Genomic DNA, 13,275 nt, shown 5'->3' with positions numbered 1-13,275 from the left:
CACAGTCATGTCTGACTCTTTGCGACCCCGTGGACTGCAGCACACCAGGCTTCCCTGTCCATCACCCAACTCCTGGAGCTTGCTCAAACTCATGTCCATCAAATTGGTGAAGCCATCCAAACATCTCAACTTCTGTCGTCCCCTTCTCCCACCTTCAAATCTTTCCCAGCATCAGAGTCTTTTCCAATGAGTCAGTTCGCATCAGGTGGCCGAAATTTTGGAGTTTCAGCTTCAGCATCAGTTCTTCCAATGAATATTCAGGACTGATTTCCTTTAGGACGGACTGGTTTGATATCCTTGCAGTCCAAGGGACTCTCAAGAGTCTTCTCCAACACCACAGTTCAAAAGCATCAATTCTTCAGTGCTCAGCTTTCTTTACAGTCCAACTCACGCATCAATACACGACTACTGGAAAAACCATAACTTTGACTAGATGGACCTTTGTTGGCAAAGTAACATCTCTGCTTTTTAATATGCTTCCTAGATTTGTCATAGCTTTTCTTCCAAGAAGCAAGTGTCTGTTAATTTCATAGCTGCAGTCACCATATGCAGTGATTTTGGAGCCCAAGAAAATAAAGTCTGTCACTGTTTCCATTATTTTCCAATCTATTTGCCATGAAGTAATGGGACCAGATGACAGAGACAGGGATGACAGAGGATGAGATGGTTCGATGGCATCACCGATTCAATGGATGAGTTTGAGTAGACTCCAGGAGTTGGTGATGGACAGCGAGGCCTGGCATGCTGCAGTCCATGAGGTTGCAAAGAGTTGGACATGACTGAGCGACTGAACTGAACTGACTGATGGGACCGGATGCCATGATCTTAGTTTTTAAATGTTAAATTTTAAGCCAGCTTTTTCACTCTTCTCTTTCACTTTCAAGAGTCTCTTTAGTTCCGCTTCACTCTTTGCTGTAAGAGTGGTGTCATCTGCCTACCTGGCTTATTGATATTTCTCCCGGCAATCTTGATTCCAGCTTGTGCTTCATTCAGCCCAGCATTTCACATGATGCACTCTTCATATAAGCTAAAACGTACTCCTTTCCCAATCTGGAACCAGTCTGTCGTTCCATGTCTGTTTCTAACTGTTGCTTCTTGACCTGCATACAGATTTCTCAGGAGACAGGTAAGGTTGTCTGCTATTCCCATCTCTTTCAGAATTTCCCAGTTTGTTGTGATCCACACAGTCAAAGGCTTTGGTGTAGTCAATAAAGCAGAAGTAGAAGTTTTTCTGGGACTCTCTTTCTTTTTTGATGATCCAATGGATGTTGGCAATTTGATCTCTGGTTCCTCTGCCTTTTCTAAATCCCACTTGAACATCTGGAAGTTCTCAGTTCATATACTGTTGAAGCCTCGCTTGGAGAATTTTGAGCATTACTTTGCTAGCATGTGAGATGAGTGCAATTGTGCAGTAGTTTGAACATTCTTAGGCATTGCCTTTCTTAGGGATTGTAATGAAAACTGACCTTTTCCAGTCCTGTGGCCACTGCTGAGTTTTCCAAATTGCTGGCATATTGAGTGCAGCACGTTCACAGCATCATCTTTTAGGATTTGAAAAAGCTCAGCTGGAATTCCATCACCTCCACTAGCTTTGTTTATAGTGATGAAGGCCCACTTGACTTCAGACTCCAGGATATCTGGCTCTAGGTGAGTAATCACACCACCATGGTTATCTGGGTCATTAAGATCTTTTTTAGTCTTAAAACATCATTAAGAAAAAAGGTTACTAAGACCGAAAAGCAGTGGGGGAGGAGAATGAGAGAGGGTTGGAAAACACACCAGGAAATACAGGAACCTACATCAGAGAAGGTGCTATAAACAGGTTAGAAATTTTGGACTTTATCTTAGGGACAATGGAAAGCCACTGAAGAGTTTTGAGCAGTGGCGTAATGTGAACAGATCTGCATTTTTAAAAGATCACTCTGGCTCCAGGGTAAACAATGAATTGGAGAGGGGTGAAAACAGCAACTAAAAGATAAACTAGAAATCTTAAACAAAAGTCTAGGCCCAAGTTGATGGCATTATAAACTAAGGTAGTAGTCATGGAAGTGGCAAGAAGCAAATGGACTTGTGAATCTTTCAAGAATTAAAGTCAGAACCTGGTGATGGACATAATATGGAGAAGGCTGGACAAGAGGGCTATCAGGAATGTTTCCAGTTGACGGATTACTGGAAAGCAACAAACACCATCCCATCCCTCTCAGAATAACAAGGCAGCTTCATCAAATCAAAACAGTATGCACATGATAATAATAATAACAACAATATTTAATATTTACTGAGTAGATATGCAGGTATCACTCAATGCCTCTCCTGTGCTAAGTGCTGTACATGTTTTGTTTCATTTAATCACCTAACAGCATCATGAGAAATGTTTTAGAATCATCTTCAACTTGTGTATGGAAACTGAAACACTGAAGAGTTGACTTTTTTCAAAGGTCAGTTGTCCTTCCTCTTCACAGCTTAGTCAAGAATTAGTCACACCATTGCTCACGAGAGGTTCCCTTGCTTGGGCTAAATCCTAATACTGGGGATTGATGCCTTAGATGGCCATTACCCAGTATGTACATTTTTACACAAAAGAGCGGCCAGTCTAGATCAAGATCCATGCAGTCCTGGATTCCCTAAGTAAAATATATCTTAGACTCAACCTCATTCTTTCAATAACACTGTCTAGATAAAATGAAACACAGTTATCAGAAAAAAAAATTTTTTTAATTTTATTTTATTTTTAAACTTTACATAATTGTATTAGTTTTGCCAAATATCAAAATGAATCTGCCACAGGTATACATGTGTTCCCCATCCTGAACCCTCCTCCCTCCTCCCTCCCCATACCATCCCTCTGGGTCGTCCCAGTGCACTAGCCCCAAGCATCCAGTATCGTGCATCGAACCTGGACTGGCAACTCGTTTCATACATGATATTTTACATGTTTCAATGCTATTCTCCCAAATCTTCCCACCCTCTCCCTCTCCCACATAGTCCATAAGACTGTTCTATACATCAGTGTCTCTTTTGCTGTCTCGTACACTGGGTTATTGTTACCATCTTTCTAAATTCCATATATATGCGTTAGTATACTGTATTGGTGTTTTTCTTTCTGGCTTACTTCACTCTGTATAATAGGCTCCAGTTTCATCCACCTCATTAGAACTGATTCAAATGTATTCTTTCTAATGGCTGAGTAATACTCCATTGTGTATATGTACCACAGCTTTCTTATCCATTCATCTGCTGATGGACATCTAGGTTGCTTCCATGTCCTGGCTATTATAAACAGTGCTGCGATGAACACTGGGGTACACGTGTCTCTTTCCCTTCTGGTTTCCTCAGTGTGTATGCCCAGCAGTGGGATTGCTGGATCATAAGGCAGTTCTATTTCCAGTTTTTTAAGGAATCTCCACACTGTTCTCCATAGTGGCTGTACTAGTTTGCATTCCCACCAACAGTGCAAGAGGGTTCCCTTTTCTCCACACCCTCTCCAGCATTTATTATTTGTAGACTTCTGGATCACAGGCATTTTGACTGGTGTGAAATGGTACCTCATAGTGGTTTTGATTTGCATTTCTCTGATAATGAGTGATGTTGAGCATCTTTTCATGTGTTTGTTAGCCATCTGTATGTCTTCTTTGGAGAAATGTCTATTTAGTTCTTTGGCCCATTTTTTGATTGGGTCATTTATTTTTCTGGAGTTGAGCTGTAGGAGTTGCTCGTATATTTTTGAGATTAGTTGTTTGTCAGTTGCTTCATTTGCTATTATTCTCTCCCATTCTGAAGGCTGTCTTTTCACCTTGCTAATAGTTTCCTTTGATGTGCAGAAGCTTTTAATTCCAAATTTTCTATCACTAGTAAATTTTGTTTTACTTAGTGAATTAACTGACTGGAACTTTTTCCCAGCCAAACTAAACCGGTTTGAAATATTCAGTTAACATTTATTGATTTTAATTTCAAATTAGCAAAAGTAGTAAAAATAACAGATTGTCAAATATTTTTAAAGTAGACTTTTAAAAAGATAAAAGCTATTGCTTTTATATGCCCATTCCCCTATTCTGGTTAGATAACACACCTCTAATCTTAAGAAACCATCCTCTCTTGGTTGCAGATTGTGTAGTCTTGGGGGTCTGGAAAGTTGGTCCTACTTCTTGTTCCATTCCAACCAATAAGACCACCACTTCCCTGGTCATAGCAGTAGCTTCAGTGATGGGCTTATGACTCAAACACAGTCAAAGCTAATCCTGAAGCTTCTGTTTAAGCTTTCCATTTCAATTATTCACACAACATATACTTGTTGAAAGCCTACTCTGAGTCCAGGCACTATTGGAGGGAAAGAGGATATTGTCAATGAGAAAAAAAACAAAACAAAACATGAAAATCTTTGCCCTCGGAATGTATACATTCTACTGGGGAAAACACTAGAATAAGCACAATATATGACAAATAAACTATATATGATATGCTGCTGCTGCTGCTAAGTCACTTCAGTCGTGTCCAACTCTGTGTGACCCCATAGACGGCAGCCTACCAGGCTCCCTTGTCCCTGGGATTCTCCAGGCAAAAACACTGGAGTGGGTTGCCATTTCCTTCTCCAATGCATGAAGGTGAAAAGTGAAAGTGAAGTCGCTCAGTCGTGTCAGACTCTTAGGGACCCCATGGACTGCAGCCCACCAGGCTCCTCTGTCCATGGGGTTTTCCAGGCAAGAGTACTGGAGTGGAGTGCCATTGCCTTCTCCAATATGATATGCTAGAGAGTGTTAAAAGCTAAAGGGAAAACTCAGAGGGAGGGATGTGAAATTTTGATGAGGGGAATGTTGTAATTTACTCAGCGCTATAATAGTCATTGGAAAAGAGCCATTTTTTCATCTAGAGCCACAGGAACCTATTTCTGCCTTCAGGAGGCAGATTGGAAAATGAAGGCAACTCAAGAGAAAGCAGAACCGAGAGCTGCAGAGAAACAAAGTCCTAATGACTTCATTGAAGCACCTGGACTCAGCTGTGCCTCAAGTTTTTTCAGTTATATGAGGCAATAAATGCCCTGATTTGGGGGGTTCGAATGGAGTTTTCTGTCACTTGCAACCAAAAAAGACCTGACAAATGCCAACACTTTCAGGTATATATAGAAACTTAAAGTAGCTTATAATGTGTTTCTAAGTGGGGTTCCTGCTGTACTTGGATTATCAAATAGCTAGAACTCATTTCTAATTAGCAGGATACATTCAAAGTAAATACCTAAAATCCTAAGACCTTAAAAACAGCATGTTCACTTTAACATTTTTAAAGTTCCTTAAAGTGTGCTTTATACTCTTACTGGAAGGAACCCTTTCTTATCCATTGTTCCAAGGTCACTCTTGCCCAGATCAAGCAATTACAAATTCTAAGTTATCTCAGCTAAGAATAAATTGAGATTTTACCAGATATGCACATATAGAATAATTGTATTTTGACTTTTTTGAAGGCTTACAAGGCAACAGAGAATATTGGTCTTACTTTTGTTGATGGCATTGGTCATATTTTGAGAGACATATAGTTAGGGACCAATTCTCATGTGCTCTGAATAGAGAAGCAGTCATCAGTCACTGGCCATCCTGCACGCTGAGGGTTCTAAGTCCAGAACCACACTGACCAACATTAACTTGACTAAGTAGTTACCCATCTGCCGCAACATACTAGCTGATTAGAACCCCAGTGTTGGATTGAAGCATCTATAAATTTAAGATTACAGAAAGCAGGTTTTTTATGTTTCTCATACATCTTCCTCTGTTCTTCCTCTCACTTTGAGCTTACTTTCTCCACCCACCCCAAATCAAACAAAACACACACATACAAAACAGCTTCTCTCTCTTTTAACCCAACATCCCTTTGGAGCACCCTTTCGCGTATGTAGCGAACTGCCAAGCAGAGACTTCTGCTCCCTCAACCCAACCAAGAGGACCAAGCTAGGGACAAAAGATGATAAGCATCCATATTTGTACATGAGCCATGAACAGACAGGGAATTTCCTTGAGGCTTATTAAAAGAGGCTAATCTAATTCTGGATTTCTTTGGAAGGAATGATGCTAAAGCTGAAACTCCAGTACTTTGGCCACCTCATGCAAAGGGTTGACTCATTGGAAAAGACTCTGATGCTGGGAGGGATTGGGGGCACGGGGAGAAGGGGATGACAGAGGATGAGATGGCTGGATGGCATCACGTCCATCAGGACATGAGTCTGGATGAACTCCGGGAGTTGGTGATGGACAGGGAGGCCTGGCGTGCTGAGATTCATGGGGTTGCAAAGAGTCGGACACGACTGAGTGACTGAACTGAACTGAACTGAATCTAATTCTACCATTGGAGCCATCACTGGATAGACCCCGCCTCAAGCTACATGAGACATCATCGGTTGACAAAGGTCCATCTAGTCAAAGCTATGGTTTTTCCAGTAGTCATGTACAAATGTGAAAGTTGGACCATAAAGAAGGCTGAGTGCCAAAGAATTGATGCTTTTGAACTGTGGTGCTGTAGAAGACTCTGGCGAGTTCCCCTGGACAGCAAGGAGATCAAACCAATCAATCCTAAAGGAAATCAGCCCTGAATATTCATCGGAAGGACTGATGCTGAAGCTGAAGCTCCAATTCTTTGGCCACATAATGAGAAAAGCTGACTCACTTGAAAACTGTGATGCTGGGAAAGATTGAGGGCAGGAGGAGAAAGGGGCAACAGAGGATGAAATGGTTGAAAGGCATCACCGACCAAATGGACATGAGTCTGGGCAAACTCCAGGAGATGGTGAAGGACAGGGAAGCCTGGCGTGCTTCAGTCTATGAGGTCACAGAGAGTCATATACAACTGAGCAACTGAAGAACGACATGAACTTTTCCTTGAGGCTTATTAAAGGAGGCTAATCTAATTCTGCCATTGGAGCCACTCCTGGATGGACCCCACCTCAAGCTACATGATCAACAAAGAGAGGAAATTCAAAGAAATTCTCAGTCATGGGGGTGAGTCATCAGCCCCGTGAGCAGCCTTTTCCTCGCCTTCCCACAGAGGGAGGTCTGAGGCTATTTCTCCACTTCATCAAAGAAAAGGGGCTTCAAAGATATCAGCCTTTGAGATGCCTGTGAGAAAAGGAGACTGGCTTCTTTTTTCCCAGATTGGATGTCTACATATACAGCAGCGTATGTGTGGGCTCTCCATGCTTATCTGAACAGGGGAGAGGAGACTTAGAGCAAAGCGTTGTGAGTGGGGCATCTGTGGTATGGAAAGATTTGTAAGTTTCCTCTGAATCAAGTAGATTCTGGGAAAGGTAGCTTAATCTGAGCCAAATTTCTGGTGGAAGCTAAGGGAACTGCAAACTCAGGTGGAGCTTCCACACTGGAAAACAGTGGGAAGGTTTTCTGTAGGACTCCAATGATTAGAGAGAGAGAGAATCAACAATCAACCAGTATTATCCAGAGAGAATACAACTGCACAGTTCAGTTAAAAGCTAGTTAACCTCCCTGCTTCATCTTCCTCAGCACCTGCCTCACTTCTTCTACCTGCCCCAGCACCAAGAGAATACAAAAGACAGATGGATCATATGGTAATTCTGGGTTTTGTTTTCTGAGGCACTTTCATACTCTTTTCCATAGTTGTTGCACCAACTTACATTCCCACCAACAGTGTAGGAGGGATGTAAGCTATTATATATAGAATGGATAGACAACAGGCTCTTATCGTATAGAACTGCCTATGCATGCTGTCGCTTCAGTCGTGTCTGACTCTTTGTGACCCCATGGACTGTAGCCCACCAGGCTCCTCTGTCCATGGGATTTTCCCAGCAAGAATACTGGAGTGGATTGCCATTTCCCTCTCCAGGGGGTCTTCCCAACCCAGGGATCAAACCCACTTCTCCCATGTCTCCTGCACTGCAGATGAATTCTCTACTGCTGAGCCACTGGGGAAGCCTGCATAGCACACAGAAGTATACTCAATACCCTATGATAAACCATATTGGAAAAGAATATAAAAAAGAGTATGTGTGTATATATATATATATGTAATTGAGTCACTGTACAGCGGAAATTAACACAACATAGTAAATCAACAGTATTTCAATTAAAAAAAGAAAAAGAAGAGATGAGCTACTTGAGTCATTTTTATCACTATTTTCACAATAGAACTCTTTATTCCAAGTGAAATACTATTTTAACATAAATTTAAGCTAGAAGTAAAAACAATGAGGCAGTTGCTTGAGCAATTTAAACCTTTATAGCTTGATCCCCAAATAATTCATTGTTTGCAGAACCTCTGCAGTTCCCTCAAGAAATGTTCAGATTTTGTGGAGTCTAATAGGAAAAACCACTGCCCTGGACACATGTGTCAACTCCATGCACACAGCATCATGCTTCCAGACAGCCTGATACACTTTACCAACACAGTAAGTATGCCCATAGACAGTACTCATAAAAAGCATGGAGTTTACATACAGATGTTTGGTATTTTGAGAAGGGAAGTAAGCTGTATTTAAACCTGCTTGTTTAGACCCCTTTTTCCTATTTATTCCTATCACAGTCTCCTGTTCATAACGTTACACTGTTTCCTTCAACCATGTTCCCACAGTCTTACTTTCCCCACAAACTTCCATTTATATTTAATGCCTGATCTTGTAATTTCTTGAAAAGGACAAAGACAGAAGTCCATTCAAGGCCAGAAGACGGCTTTTTCTGCTGAGAAACTGTCAGCCAAATTTCTCAGGGAGGAACTGGAAATGAAGTGAGAGACATTGATAAATTTCCCTTTTGAACAATCAATAAAAGCCCCACCATCCTGTTCAGCCTCCCACTGTGGAAGCAAGGGCCGTAATTACATTGTCAAAAATTCAAGTTGCCCGGGCTGACAGCAACCCCCTTGAAAAGTGACATGTGATTGGCACTTGGTCTGGGGTGGTGAACCTGGATTGGCAGACAGAGGGAGGGAGCAAAAGGTGAGAGTGAAATTTCCTCATTGACAATAGCCCCCCAAAACCCCAGACTGACACTCTGTAAGAATCTGCAAGCCTTTAGCCATATTAACATAGCAAAGCATACAGCCAACACAATTTACTGAGTCATCTGATCACCAGAAATTCAGAACCCAGGCTGTCCCATCCACTCCTAAACCCAGAGAAAGAGAAAGACATACTGGGCTGTGTGTGCATGTGTGTGTGTATGAGTGTGTGTAAGGGGTAGGGGCAGGGCAGCTGAGTATAGGAGTATAAGAGAATTTTTCTACATTTAAAGCAAAACATGAAAAACATGCTTTCAGCTCCATCTTTCTTGGTGACAGCTGAACAACAAAGTCTGTTTGCTTAGCAACTTTAATCTATGATAAAAATCAACTAGAGCAGAAGGGTTACGAGGGGCAGCCATGATGGAACAGAGAAGGTGGGAAAGTCTGCCAGTGAAATGCAGACCCATTGGTGTGATCCTCTAGGAGTGAAATTTGTATCCATCAGTGAGGCCTCTTCCTATTGGATGTTGGGAATAAAACACTTGAAAAAGCCTCATTGGCAGGGCAGCGCTCTGCTTTTGCTTAGACTGGAACCCATGCAAATGGTTTCCAAGAAGCCTTCATTATAATCATGCCCAGCAATGGTGTTTATCCACCGCTAGGAAGCAGCTGCACCACAGAGATTAAAATCAAACTGTGTTCACTGAGTTTTGGAAACAGACCAAAGGTGCCTGGAAGTGTTTTTCCTTCATGACCTCCAACGTTAAAACTTCTCTCTTGTTGTGATGAAATGTAGACAAGGAAATGAATAAACAGGGTCTTCTCCGTTGGTCCAGTGGTTGAGTCTGCCTTGCAATTCAGGGGACGAGGGTTTGATCCCTGGTCAGGGAACTAAGATTCCACATGCCTTGGAGCAACTAAGCCCATGCACAGCAACTACTGAGCCACAACTAAAGAGTCCAAGTGCTACAACAATCTCACATGATGCAACAAAGATTCTGTGTGCCACAACTGAGACCAGATGCAGCCAAATAAATAAGTAATTTTTTTTAATATAATGAATAAGGGGAAAAATCTCCAAGCAGAGCTGGTTCCATGCCAAGTAGAAGTCCCCTCTTATCCTTGAAAGAAACTATGAGATCACTGGGGCTTCCCAGGTAGTGCAGTGGTAAAGAATTCGCCTGCCAGTGCAGATGCAAGAGATGCAGTTCTACCCCTGGGTCAGGAAGATCCCTTGGAGTGGGTAATGGCAACCCGCTTTAGTATTCTTGCCTGAGTGAAAGGCCATTGATAGAGGAGACTGGTAGGCCACAGTCCTTGGGGTCCCAAAGAGTCAGACGCGACTGAGAGACTGAGCATGCACGCACATGTGAACACACACACACACATGCACATGAGATGATTGGTATGGGGGACTCGCTGCTTTGGGGGAAAATGTCATCAGAACAGCCATAACTAACAGTGCTGGAGTGTTACCATGTGCTGGATACTTTGGAGCAGTTCACAAGCAGTAAGTCTATGAGGCAGGAACTGTGTTTTCCTGGTTTTATAGAGATTGATTTGCCCAAGGTCATACTTGATAAGCGGCAGAACTAGACTAATTTCTGATTCCTAAACTTACATGAACCACTAAAAACAGCCTTTCTCCATGTGCAGTCCGTGCACTCCCTGAATCAAATCCCATGCCAAGCCCATAGACTCAGATTCTGGAAGACAGGTCCAGAAACCTTGATTTTCAGAATCTTCCTGAGAAGCATCTTCCATGCGCAAAGGTTGGTGGCTCCCCTCCCTATAGCATCCTGGAAAGCTGAGTGAAGTTGGGTCTTTAGGGACCTGCTGGGGGCAAAGCACTGAATCAAGTTGCTCACTTTTCTGCATACTTGACAGCAAAAGATAATTAGTTTTCCCCTAAAGCCCCAGTGTCACCAGGTCCACCTTTGGCCCTGAGAAAAGGCCAGTGAAATTACGTAACGATTTTAACCATGCTATGGCACCATGCTGCCAGAGGGGAGGTCTGTTTGAGACCTCAGGTGGTGAGGGAGAGAGAAGGGAGAGGGCTGACAGACCACAGGCTGTGACTGGGGATCCTTCCCACCCAGTGGCTCAGCTCTTTTCTACACACTATTTCTTTCAAATGAATGAGACGCAGCAGCAGCAACTCAATCAGGAAAACAGCTTGATTTTGCCTGTGTTCATGTTCAAGCTTTGCTTCATGAGAGAGATCATATTCATGCCTGTATCAGTAGGACGGTGGGGAAAGGGGTAAGACAGCCATTGATGACACCCTAACCCTTGGAATATAGGAAAGAAGAGGAGGAGGAAAAGGAGGGAAGGGAAGAGGGTTGGGAAAGGAGAAGGAGGAAAATGAGAGGAGAAGATGGAAATGAGGGAAGCCGGGGAGAGGAGGTGTCTGTGCTTTCAGCATCCAATAACATCACCAGGATAAGGTAGCAACACTTTTGAAATTTCAGGATTCTTAAAACACATTAGAGGCATCTACTTTGCTTTAATTGCCCCGTATATTCATTATAAACAATGGTCCTAGGGATTTTCTTAACTTGACATCTATTAAAACACAGAGGTTAGAAGCACAGAGTACATTTACAATATAAGCACACAAAGGTATATTTGTAAAGTCTTTCTCTGACCCTTCATAATAGAACATGAGAAAGAAAACATTGGAATGAAAGAATTCGAGTGAAAGAATTGGGAGAGTTTCATCCTTCTTCAGGTGAATTTCCACTTCAGGCAAGAGTTACACCATCTGCATCTCATAGGACAATGGCTCTCAAACCAACAGATACTTCTGAAGCTTTAGGATCCTTCAGGATCAGGCTGGTTGAAATACTGATCTGTGCCTTTTTCTCAAGGGTAAACAGCAGCACATTGGGTTGGTGGTCTAAGTGGCTGTTAGACTAGAACAACCATTGGAGATCATCACTGCTGTGTAAACAGACAGAAACCCCTCATGGATCTGGGCTATAAGATCAATATAACTGCTTGCTGATGAAAATGGGAAGAAAAAGGTACTGCTTAGAAGTAGAATACAAGAATCAATACTGTAGGTGTTTTGAATTTCTGTCTAGACAGTTGTGGGCTTTTCAACCTTACAAAATGCACTCCCAGTGTGTATCTCTCTAGCTGGTCCCTGGTCCACATTTAATAAATGCTTGATGATAAGATCCCCCTTCTACTCACAGTAAGTTGAAAAAAGGCAGAAGAGGGCTTTTAGGAGACAATGATTGAGGGCCACAATTTTTAATGGACAAACCGTTGATGTCACAAAAAAAGACTGACTCCTCAGCATAGCGACATGCCATGTCTAGAACAATTACCGTATGAGAGGTAACAGGGTCCTGTTTTGTTATGTCAGCACAGGTATTCCAATGTAGAAGACACCACATTTTCTCTCCAGAAACCCAAATCGGGCCACTATCTGGTGCCTGCACTTTTTATCTGCCTTTGGCTCGTGTCATGTAATAAAATGTTTATCAGTACCCACTGAAAGACACTCCACGCACATCATGTTATACTTACATTTTCTAGTTGATGCTAAGGGTTATCCTGGCACACAAAGTAATTTCCCAAATCTCGAGGAAAATAAAAATGTCTATTTTGCAAAGTGCAATGAGGTCAGCAAAAGGCAAACAAAATTGTAGCAGAAACACACTATAACCTAATATCTGTTTTTTCCCCAGGAATCTATAAACACCAACTCACCTGTAACAGGATTCCAGGGAGAGCTCCAACTGAACCCTGTTCCCAGGAGGGGAAAACAGCAACAACAAGAAGCTTGTCTGCTTGGTCTGTGATGCCACCAGTGTACACAGCCACCCGTGTAGGCTAAGTAACAGTAAGTAACCCCACTGGTCAGTTTTCACTAGGTTAAGTAACAGTAAGTAACCCCATTGGTCAGTTTTCACTAGGCTAAGTAACAGTAAGTAACCCCATTGGTCAGTTTTCACTAGGCTAAGTAACAGTAAGTAACCCCATTGGTCAGTTTTCACTAGGCTAAGTAACAGTAAGTAACCCCATTGGTCAGTTTTCACTAGGTTAAGCCACAGTTACAAATACAAATCTCAGTCATTCATGACAACAAAAGTTTATTCCTCACTCAAACACAGGGGAGCAGTAGGTCACATGCAGCTGTGCCCAAGCTTAAGGGACTGCCCCTGTCCCTATAGGAGATGGTATATTCTCAAGCAGAAAGAAAACAGAAAAATGTTCAAAGTATTACACTGGTTCTTAAAACTTTGATTTGACCATGAAGTACATCATTTCTGCTCCCATTCCATTGACCAAAGCAAGTCCAAGGTGAAGCCCACT

At 42.3% G+C, this 13,275-nt stretch overlaps 1 protein-coding gene across 1 annotated transcript in view; it reads right to left on the bottom strand.

Moving 5' to 3' along the window:
- The window catches only part of PKHD1 (PKHD1 ciliary IPT domain containing fibrocystin/polyductin), a 440,275-nt gene that overhangs the window by 277,749 nt on the left and 149,251 nt on the right, over positions 1-13,275 (bottom strand). The gene's annotated exons all lie outside the window — the stretch shown is intronic.

This window comes from Bubalus kerabau, chromosome 3 (genome assembly GCF_029407905.1).
Source record: "Bubalus kerabau isolate K-KA32 ecotype Philippines breed swamp buffalo chromosome 3, PCC_UOA_SB_1v2, whole genome shotgun sequence".
Classification (NCBI taxonomy): Eukaryota; Metazoa; Chordata; class Mammalia; order Artiodactyla; family Bovidae; genus Bubalus; species Bubalus kerabau.
Note: the sequence above shows the minus strand (reverse complement) of the source record. Positions and strands in the feature narration are given on the sequence as shown.